The sequence below is a fragment of the Epinephelus fuscoguttatus genome, linkage group LG14 (assembly GCF_011397635.1).
Source record: "Epinephelus fuscoguttatus linkage group LG14, E.fuscoguttatus.final_Chr_v1".
Taxonomy (NCBI): domain Eukaryota; kingdom Metazoa; phylum Chordata; class Actinopteri; order Perciformes; family Serranidae; genus Epinephelus; species Epinephelus fuscoguttatus.
The window spans coordinates 41,616,017-41,626,966 of NC_064765.1; the positions used below are offsets into that span (position 1 = coordinate 41,616,017).

Below are 10,950 nucleotides of genomic sequence, written 5' to 3' on the forward strand. Positions count from 1 at the left end.
TGTAGCCTATCTGAAATTAAACAAATACAATTCCAAATCTGAAAAGGTTATTGCAAAACAACTGTCACAGTGGCATGACATACAAAATTCAAGTAAAATAGCATTTTTGTAGCAACATAAATAGCACCAAAATAAATTACTAAAATTCAAATGAAAACAAAATGGTGTCTGTAGTATCAAAGACAGCAGCTGTTAGTGTGTAAAGTCAGATTTCAAACGGCTGTCAAAAATTCAGTTATTAAGACGAAAATACACAATTGCATCTAGACAGCATGGAGATGTTGGTAATTTGTTTTTAACAATGATTTATTGGCCCCATAAGTGAAAAACTGATGTTTAAAAATACCATTTTTGAATTGACTACCATAGCTGGGGCTTGAACTCACAACCTCTAACACCAAGAATCAGCTTGTAACTCATTGAGCTAATTGGCTGGAAGTGGCTCCTCGTGTGTTGCCTGAAAAATGGACTCAGGTAGTCACCAAGCAGGCAGCAGTTGTCAAGGCAGATTTCAAAAATTGTCAGAATGTCATAAATTCTGTTATCAAAACAAAAATCTGATAATACATAAATTGCATCTTGACAGCATGGAAATGTTGGTGATTTGTTTTTAACGGTAAGTGTTTTGCTTCATAAGAGAAAATCTGATGTTTAAAAATGCCACTCTTACATTGACTCCAGTTGTTCGCATGAGAGTGAAATTCAAAATGCTGTAAAAAAAATTCAGTTTTTGAGATAAAATTCTGATATTTTCCATACATCATCTACCATGACTCCAAAATTTTGTCATTTTTTAAAATGCACATTGAAAATGTTTTTAGCAAGAATTTGCAAGTATATGTTTACAATACTGTTTACAGTCAAACATTTTTGATGCACTGTAGGCTCAATTTTCGATAAATCAAAAATCTGTCTGGATCGTTTGTGGAGGGCAGTCTGAAGATGCTCTGTAGCAAGTTTGGTGTCAATTGAGCAAATATTGTGGAAGGAGATAGGTTTAATACACAGTTTCTGAAAAAACAGTGATGGACTTCATAATTTGTACTGAGTTTGAGTGTACAAAAGTTTCTAAAGTATTGGGGCTACATTTTGGTGAAAGTTGCAAAACTGTAGCACATACGGTTGGTTTGGTAGGAATTTTCAAAGTTTTAAAATTTAAATGCTCATTGTGCCCATTCTGTTCTTGTCTGAACATCAACTAAATCAAATGAACTGAGTCAATCACTGCACGTCCCCTAAACGTTAAAACATCATCAACACCAATGAGCACAGCATCGAGCAGTGGAAACGTGGATTTATTTACTATGAAGTTCGTATCTTTAATTGTTGAAATGAAATCCGCGGTGACTGGCTAGTTGTTTTGGTAGCGGCTAAACTAGCATGTCGCGATACTGTGTACAGGGGATCACGTCTGCGCTGAGTAGATCATGGCTGGTAGTGTTCTGGTGCCGTGCTGGATCTCTAGCGAGGATTTCCGACAGGGTATGAAATTAACAAAATATTTTGGGGGCCATTTTGGCCCCCACGTTGTAAAAAATGGGGGCATTTTTAAAATGATTGGGGGCCATGGAAAAAATTGTAGTTAGAGCTTGGTTATTTTTATAGATTAAAATGCACAGTGGTTTCTGCCAAGTTCCAACGCAGATAAATAAAAAGCATACCATCTCTTTTTCAGAGAGAAGTGTGCAGGTAGTAGTAGTATGACAGAAAGCAGGAGACAGCTGTAGGCAAACTATTTAGGGTTTATTTAGCTATATAAATATTACACCTTAAAAACAGTGCAATGCAAACAGATTGTTTCTTTAAAAACTGTAGGTCTATTAAAATAAGATAATCAAATTCTTTTCTAAAAATAAGCACATGAAAAGCAAAAATAACTACAATAGTGACTTTACTCTTTAGTATAAACCACTAGATATAAAATAAACAAGACTCAGCAGTGTCCTCTGCTGGAGACCTGCGGTGGTTTCTCCATTCGACACAACATGATGATGAATTGCCTCCCATAGACCTGCTTGCGTTCGCCGCAGATAATAATGGGTTCCTTAAAGTTGTGGTTGCTAAATATCACTCTGATTTCCTATAATTAAACCAGTTTAAATTTGTTGATTTAATCATTAATCTACTGATAGCAGTACTAACAGAGAATGTGAAGGTACGTCACGCCGCTTTGCATTGTGGGGCGTCAGCGCCATCTTTGGAATGTGGGTGTAAACAAAAGTGAGAAGCCAGCTCTTCAAGCCAGCTCAACATTTTAAGTAATCCTGTTTCTTTTATATTTTTATATTATTTTGTTATATTTCTCCCTCTCCCCTCGCTGGAAGCGTTGGACCTCCCACCGCCTGATCCCGCCTTGATTAAACACTGAAAATAAAATAAAAGAGGGAGACAGTTTTTCCCATTTTATCTTATTTTGATATATTTCTCCCTCTCCCCTCTCTGGAAACATCCGACCTCCCGCCGCCCTCCGCCTTTCCCACCTTAATTAAACACCAAAAACGAAAATTAAAGACAGAGACACTTTTCTATTTTCATCTTATTTAGCTATATTTCTCACTCTCCCCTCTCTGGGAGCGTCCAACCTCCAGCCGCCCGCTCCCGTCTCAAACATGGAGGCCCCGCACATACTCCCACGGGCAGCCCTCGCTTGGGTCTCCCTCTCCCTGGAGCCCGCCCTCCCGGCCCCGCACACACTCCCACTGGCACCCCTGGGCAGCCAGCCCCCGCTCGGGTCTCCCTCTCGCACATAACGTTACTCCCGCTCGGGTCCTATAATTTGGTGTTTAACCACATTACACATAATCACAGTAGTTGCATTACTGTTAAAAAGGCCCAGCTTAGTCTTGTGAATACGTGAAACATAATTTATAAATATTGCGCTTCACAAATCGGGACAGATGCATACAGTGACGTTAGTTTTATGCTAACATTTACTTCAACATGATGACATGTTAGCTAATGTAAGATTAGCCTACTATACAAATGTTAAATCTTACTGTAAGCAAATCGGTGGTGCTTTGTGGTTTGATGACGGTATGCCGTGTACTTTTTTACTTGGTCGCTTCCTTTTATGAAGTCGTTAGCTTTAGCGTTTAGCCCAATCTTGTGTTTCGGTGGGTTAGCTCGGCATGCTTTACTTAAGAGGATTTTCTTGTCTGCCGCCTCTTCCACACCAAGCCAGTCGAGTTTCCAGTTCAATATCATTGCTGGCAGGGTACATTTCTTCCTCAACGTGTTTGCGGGAACTTTGGGAGGATCTGGTGGAGGAACTTGGACTGGTTCACTTAACCAAGTAGCGGTCCATGGTCCATCACAGCACGGCAGCTTCAGGTAGGCTATGTAGTGAGGAGCGTTGTCTGTGTGTGAGGGGCGCGCACCCTGGTGCATCAGCGCAACCTTGTTAAGGACGTCTGGAGAATAATGAGTTGTTGACAAAAACTTGGGGGCAATTTTGGCCCCTAGAACATGGTTTTTGGGGGCATTCTTGGCTAAATTGGGGACCAAATGGCCCGTGGCCCTCGCTAATTTCCGACACTGATCTCCGGCAAGCCGGCGTATCGGCATGGCCGGCTCACTGGAGATCCAGAACGCTATCAGCCATGGTATATGCGCAGAGGGTTGAAACAGCGCTTGTCTGGTCTGCTGACAACAAGGTTTGTTTTGTTAGTTACTGTGATTTTAAACACGAGTTGTTGTTCACAATGTATGGTTTTTTCATGGGAAAAATGAGGTGCGTCCTCGGGACGCATGGATAGTGAGTTTACTGTGTCCTTTCAGATTTTAATGCGTCCCCTCCCTGTTTCAGCGAGATACAGTGAATGAGCCAGCAGGTCAGTCGCTCTGACAAATGTCTCTTTATTTTTAGAATGGATTCAGGAAGGAAGAGATCCAAATATACAAATCTGTGGAAAAGAGCAAAGAGAAGATACCAGGATCAGGCTGAGAATGTTGTCAGTCCATTGTTTTTCTTTTGTCATGTTTATTAGTGTAACATGTAACAACAACATGTAAGAGCTCTCCAAAGCCCTTCTGGCTGAAAAAATAAACAATATTCAGGTTTTGTTGGCACAAATTAAAGTCAAAGAAACAACAAAGAGAGATCTGTGTACAAACTCATACCGCTAACTGACTGCGACAGTCTCGTGAGAGTTTTATTTGAGGGAGCGGGAGAGAGTCAACTGCACTTAAAATTAACCAGATGTTTTATTTTGTTTCTGCACACGACTTCCTGCCCCGCACGATCTGCTCTGTGCTGAATTGCTGAGTTGTGCTCCAGTGTAAAAATAGAAGCTCTGCATATCTGCTGCGGATGCTCCGGAGCACTGCAGCTGTGACAGAGCAGGTGAAACCACAAACATTGATTAGAATTGAAACGTATCAGCTCCGCTGCACATGCATCTGGTGGAATTTAGAGGTTACGGGAGGGAGCAGGAGACGGTCAAAGAGGGAGATGCAGCTTTCAGCAGCTGCATCAGAAACATTAAACCGATTTATAACTTTTCAATCGGGCCATCGGCCGGTTCGAGCTACACTGAGACTAATTCATTAATCTGTGTACCGATGCACTCGCATCTTTTAAATCAAAACTGATTTTCCGATTCAAATCGGTTATTCATTACACCCCTAGTTGATATAATTTTTCATGTACTAGGTGTCAGGTCAATTTTCCCGTAATATCAATCTTTCACTATTAGTCTATTCCTATTTCATATTGCATGTAGTTTGGGCCTTTTCTGTCTGTCTCCATGTCTTAAACCTTATCTGGCCCACAAGGTCAGCATATGTGTAGTAGTTTCTCTCTGTGTACGCAAAGGTGTTATCTGTTTCTCTGGCATAAGTACTTCCACTCTGTATGTCAGTTTGTCTCTCATTCGCCCGGGAGCTGAGGTTCCAGGGTCTGAATGCTTGGTAATTTATTTCAGAGAAAATAAACGCCCAAAGGACAGCTCTCTGTGTTTTTCATGATCACCACGAATTATTGCCATTACACAGACATTTGACTGGTGAGCCAAAAATATAATTTTAGACCCTGCATTGGCTGTTTAAAGCCAAGTCTTAGAAACTTTTGTTTGTTTGTATGATAGTGTGATGTGTGTTGATTATCTAACATGACTTTTTTCTATTTTACAGGGGGGTGAAGCAGCAGACCAAACTGCAGAAAGCCAGGACTAGGGCTGTGTTCCTCCATCTATGTTACTTCCTGTATGTTTCTGTATGTTCCTGTTGCAGTGTTCCTCCATCTATTTTACTTCCTGTAAGTTTCTGTATGTTCCTGTATGTTCCTGTTTGCTTTCCTGGTGTTTTTTTTTTTTTTTTTTTTTTCTCGTAGTTTCCAATAAATCAGACAAATGTCAATGTTGACAATTTTTTTTCTCTCTGGTTTTTCAGTGAGTATGTGATGGTGTATGTAAATGTATTGGTATTGATGTAAATGGTATTGTTAAAAAATTCTAGGAACATTAACTGAGTGTTTTAATTTCCTAGGAGTAGGAACAGAATCACATTTGTTTTATAATTTTCATGAAGGGAACATTAAACTGAAAACATTGTGGTAACCTTCCTATAATGTTCAATTAACCTTGGGAACATCAGGAAAACTTGCTGTTTATAATTGTGTTTAAAACATTCAAATATTTTGGCAACCTTCCTATAATATTCAACTTACTTTCCCAGAACATTCTGGGAACATCAAAATAACCTTATGGTTATGTTAGGAAAACTTGCCATTTTAACTTGGAAGGAACGTTTGAGGGAGAACATTCTGGTAACCTTAAAACATTCAATTAACCTTCCCAAAACATTCAGGCAACATCAAAATATCCTTCTGGTAACGTCAGGAAAACTTGCCGTTTTAACTTAGAAGGAACGTTTGAAGGAAGACGTTTTGGTAACCTTCTTATAACGCTCAATTAACCTTCCAAGAACGTTCAGGTAACATCAATATAACCTGTTTACGTCAGGAAAGCTTGCCGTTTTAACATGCAGGGAACGTTTTACGGAGAACATTCTGGTAACCTTCTTTAAACGTTCAATTAACCTTCCAAGAACGTTCCAGGAACATCAATATAACCTTCTGGTTACGTCAGGAAAACTTGCAGTTTTAACTTGGAAGGAACGTTTTAGGTGCAACATTCTGGTAACCTTCTTTAAACGTTCAATTAACCTTCCAAGAATGTTCTGGGAACATCAATATAACCTTCTGGTTACGTCAGGAAAACTTGCCGTTTATACCAATATATTATGTTTTGTTGCAACGTTCAAAAAACGTTCCTACAACTTAAAACAAACGTTCCCAGAACGTTTAGGGAACCAAAATTTGTTAGCTGGGTTTGTTTGCTGTGAGGATTGCTGTAAAGGTTGCTGTGAGGTTTGGTGTGTTGCACCTGAGGTGAGTAGTGGTAGCACCCTGGCTACTCCTCCATGTAGTCTGCCTCTCCACATGTGGCCTCTGCTTAGTTTTCTTTAGTTACATTTAAGTTGGTTTGGGTTCTTATACAGACTTTAACTTTGATATTGAGGCCTTATTTTAGTGAATTATAATAAAAGTATTTTATTTCGCTTACCAGCTTTAAGTATTTTCCTTTGTTCATTAACATTCCTTTTTCATCAGCAGCCCCAGTCCCTGGTTGCTTTATTTTTGATCAATATTATTATTACAATAAAAACATTTGAGTTATTTGGAAAAATCACGTCTCTGACTCTTCAGTAATGTTCCTGTGTGCCTCCTTATCCATTCTTTCCACATTATTCAAGTCCTAAGCACTTATCCCCCTCTCTACAAAATGTTGTTAACATTGGCGGCTCTGGGTGTGATCATTTATCGATTATTGTTATCATATATTCCACACACAAAGAATATCTATCTATCTATCTATCTATCTATCTATCTATCTATCTATCTATCTATCTATCTATATTCTTTATGTGTGGAATATAACCACTGGTATTCCTCTGACTTAATGTGTGTTTATGTACCATCTTAAATCCTTGTTAATGTAATGTTTCATTGCTTATCTGTTTTTTCGTTCTCCTTCCAGAACGTTACCGTTTGCATATCTGCCGACCGTGTTACTTCCGGTGTTCCGAGGGCAACCCCTGTATTTGACGTCACAACGCTATGAACTGTGGGTAATTTCCTTACCGTAAGTCCGCATCGGTGCTGACCTACGGTAAGGGGGCAGAAAGGGCTCACTCACTGACTCACTGACTTGACGATTTGACAATGGGACAGCCCTCACACACTCACGCACTTCATATGAACGCGCCTCTAAGTCAGTGAGTCTGTGAGGGACCGGATTGGAATTGGGCCCAAATGTCCATGACCGTAAGTCCGCATCGATGCTACCTACGGTAAGGGGGCATAAAGGGCTCACTCACTGACTTGACGATTTGACAATGGGACAGCCCTCACACACACACACACACACACACACACACACACACACACACGCACTTAACATGAACGCGCCTCTAAGTCAGTGAGTCTGTAAGGGATCGGATTGGAATTGGGCCATCATCTGTGCTTGGAACAGCTGACTTCCGAGTGTGACGCGTGTAAAAAACGTCATCGTAGTCGACCGCAGTGTATTTTTTTATCTATCATAAACAGCAGCAGTCACGGCATACATTCTGACTATATTAACGGATACACCCGGACCGTATTACTTGACAAATAAAGGGAGTTACTCGCGTATTTATCAGAGTATAGAGTAAGCAGTAAATCTGAATTTGGCAGCCGTCATCGCTTGCAGTACTACGTTAACCAGAGTTCTTCGCTCTCTCGTCGAAAACGCAAGAGGTCGAAACACAGGACAGGTAATTGAAAGACAACGCGCGTGGTACATTGATTAAGAAACACTGGGTAGCCTCACACTAAGTTCTTTGTGACTGGTGACGATTCCGTGTGGATGTCTGTAATAGTTTTTCCTGACGGTACGACAACAAGCAGCCAGTCCCGAGCACAACACAAGTTATCAAGTGCTGTTTAGGTAAGAGCCGCCACAGAACGTCACTGTACAGTAACGAGCTCTTATACACACAAGCTTCAACATGAGGTGCCTTCAAGCTGTAAGCTACAGTCAGACCACCACAGCCTGTCCGTCAGCTGGCTCTGTCATTACCGGTGACTGCTGACGTGAATATTAATATTCAATGCCAAATTTATGAATGAATCGGGCTGTCTTGGTAAAGTGCATTCCAGCGGTTTCTACAGATTTCCTTGTAGGCTTTCGCCAGGAAAGCTCTTTCCGACAGAAATCCATTAAGAAATTTAATTTAAACCACAACTTTTTTTCCTATCTTTAACCAAGACATCCAGTTCTGGTTGAAAGCCCTCGAGGAAAATTTCTCCCAACTGCCATCCTGCTCAGGTAAAACTAACACTGACTATATATGGGATATATGTCTTTGTGATGTGATTGGGATCAATCCCAGAAAGCCTCGAAGTGTTTGAGATATATGGATGAACGCTCTGATGAAGTGTGGCCTTCAGTGTGTTTGGAGCTGTGGACTTGACGTCAGCATGTCGTTGCCTCTGCAGCTACAAGTTTCACCATTTGTATCTCGCATGTCTCTCAACTTTATAAAACACAAAGAAAGAAGTATTTTGATCATTTACTGAAGTAAAACTACTAATACCCCACTGTGAAAATACTCCACTACAAGTAAAATGACTGCATTTAAAGCTTTACTTACTTAGAATTTGTGATGTGAGCTCCAGGAGTCCATCATGCAGGCTTTGAACAGGTCTACAATGCAGAGGGGTCAGTGGTATTGGTGACAGTAACAACAGCCTACCTCCTCATAGACCATAGTGGTCAAGGATGCATGGGTGAAAACATCTGACCTCTGCTAACCCAGTTTAAATGTTGATCTGACATTGCATATAATGAAGCATTATTATAGTAACTCCTAAAGTGAACATGGTTGACACTTAATGCAAAATTAACTGTTTCCAGTACAGGGAGGCACAGTGGTACAGTGGTGCAGTGGTTGGCACTGTTACAATTATGAGGGTTCGGGTTTCGAATCTTCCTTCTGTGTGGAGTTTGTGTGTTTTCTCTGTGTCAGTGTGGGTTTTCTAAGGGTTCTCCAGCTTCCTCCCACTGTCCAAAGACATCCAGGTTTTCGGGGTGTGAGTAGTTGTCTGTCTCTATGTGTCTGGTGATCTGCCCAGGCTGTAGCCCACCTCTTGCCCAGTGTCAGCTGGGTGAGGCTTCAGCCCCCCGGAAGAAAATTTTGAGCACTGTAAATTGAAAATGAAATGAATTTGTATACAAAATGTACAGAAAGGTAAAATCATCAAGTTTTGAAAAAGTATTGCAATTTAATGTTGTCTTTAATGTTATTATCTTATATTATCTTTGTAATATGATTATCTTATATAATGTTATTACTATCCTAAAACATTCTCCAGGTCCTATGTAACTCTGCAGGACTTATTTCCACCCTGCCCAGCAGCAGTACTGTGGTGAACGGTCCCTAACTGCGGGGAGAACGGAGCAGGGTTCCCCAGATGTCCACCGCTTTTCCTGGTCCCTCTTCTCCACACTTTGGGCTCTAGTTTCGCAGACCGGGCGAGGCGGGGGCGCAGCGCACCTGCGCTACGTCAACTGGGTGTGGCCAGGAGGATTTTGCAAGTTTGGCACACCGTGCGCCTGGCGCGGCTACTCGTCTGTCCCACCTCCGTCCCTCCTACCTACCTAAGTCGGAAAGAGGGAGGAGAGAAGGCGTGGAGTGGGTTTTACACACATCACACCAATCAAATGAGCCTCTCTCCTCGCCCTTAAATGGGCCGCACGATGGTGTAATGAGAGTTTACTCAATTTGCCATGGCAGAAGAGAGCAGCAGCGTCAGACAGCCAAACTTATCCCAGGAGGAAACTGATGTTTTGGTCCGGGAGGTCCAAGCTCGCAGTGTCCGAATATACGGAACTGCGAGCAGACCTCCACGGGCTGATGATGCAAAGGTAGCCTGGGAGGAGGTCACCACAACTGTAAATCAATGATGCGTTTCTCTCGTGCGCATGCGCTCTCTTTCTGTCTCGCAGTCTCACTCTGTTTCTTTTCTTTTGACTTTTCTAAGATAACAGATGCTGAATATATACTCCTTATCTGATGCTGTGGCTGTTTGTGGTTGGCTGAGAGGGATGTGAACTCCTTAGTTTCAGCTGTTTAATCAAATCAGGTTGGGTTTCCATTACGCGTGCCAAACGGTGCCAATCCCCTTTGATCTGACATCAGATGTGACGGGACAGTCGATATAGAGATACATTTATGTGCTGATTGCAGATAGTTGCATTGGATAGCGTTTTTGTGGCTATTTATTGCATTATTAATGTGCCTGATATCCTGGAAACCTGCCTGTAAGGTTTTGGTGACGTGTGTGCACTGTCTGCCGGTCAGCCAAACTTCGGCTTACACCGGCTGCACTCCGCCTGCCCTGACAGTAGACCTGGTTTCAGGTGGCGAGCTTTTAGCGCTCCTTCGGCAAAGCCTTTTGGCACGAAACTGTCACTGCGCCAAGCTGGATCTGTCGACACCTCCCCCTGCTGCGCCACCACACCCATCTCAGCGCACCTCAGTCTGCCAAACTACCAAACTGAGTGCGCCTCGGTTTGCGCTGCTTGAAACTAGCTCTGCGCGGGGTTCGCCACCCTGCACCACCCTGCGCTGCGTCGGGAAACTAGAGCCCTTTGACTTATTTCCACCCAGCCGACAGTGGGACTTATATTCATTGTGCCGACAGTGGCTTGGAAAACCGCCCATAACCATGTCACACGGGGAAGAGGGAAGAGGGAAGGCGGCTGGAGTTCCTCCAACATTTGTGGTTAGATTATCATATTTTTTTATTGACAAAAATATAGGCTGCTTCGGCTGATTTTTTTTTTTTTTATGCGCACATGTGCCCCTAAATATTTTTTACAGTTCACACACACGTATTTTTAGTCG

The 10,950-nt window shown here is 42.0% G+C and overlaps 1 protein-coding gene across 9 annotated transcripts in view; it reads left to right on the forward strand.

Annotated features, from left to right (window-relative positions):
* The first annotated feature begins 7,210 nt into the window (after nucleotides 1–7,210).
* Nucleotides 7,211–10,950, forward strand: part of adck1 (aarF domain containing kinase 1) — a 416,484-nt gene continuing 412,744 nt past the window's right edge. For 4 of the 9 annotated variants that reach the window (XM_049596291.1, XM_049596285.1, XM_049596282.1 and 1 more), the window contains exons 1-2: nucleotides 7,464–7,815; nucleotides 8,310–8,369. The gene's annotated coding sequence lies outside the window, so the exon portion shown is untranslated. Of the gene's footprint in view, nucleotides 7,351–7,463; nucleotides 7,816–7,909; nucleotides 7,989–8,309; nucleotides 8,370–10,950 lie in introns of those variants that run through there. The other 5 variants (XM_049596284.1, XM_049596288.1, XM_049596287.1 and 2 more) reach the window with 5 other exon arrangements.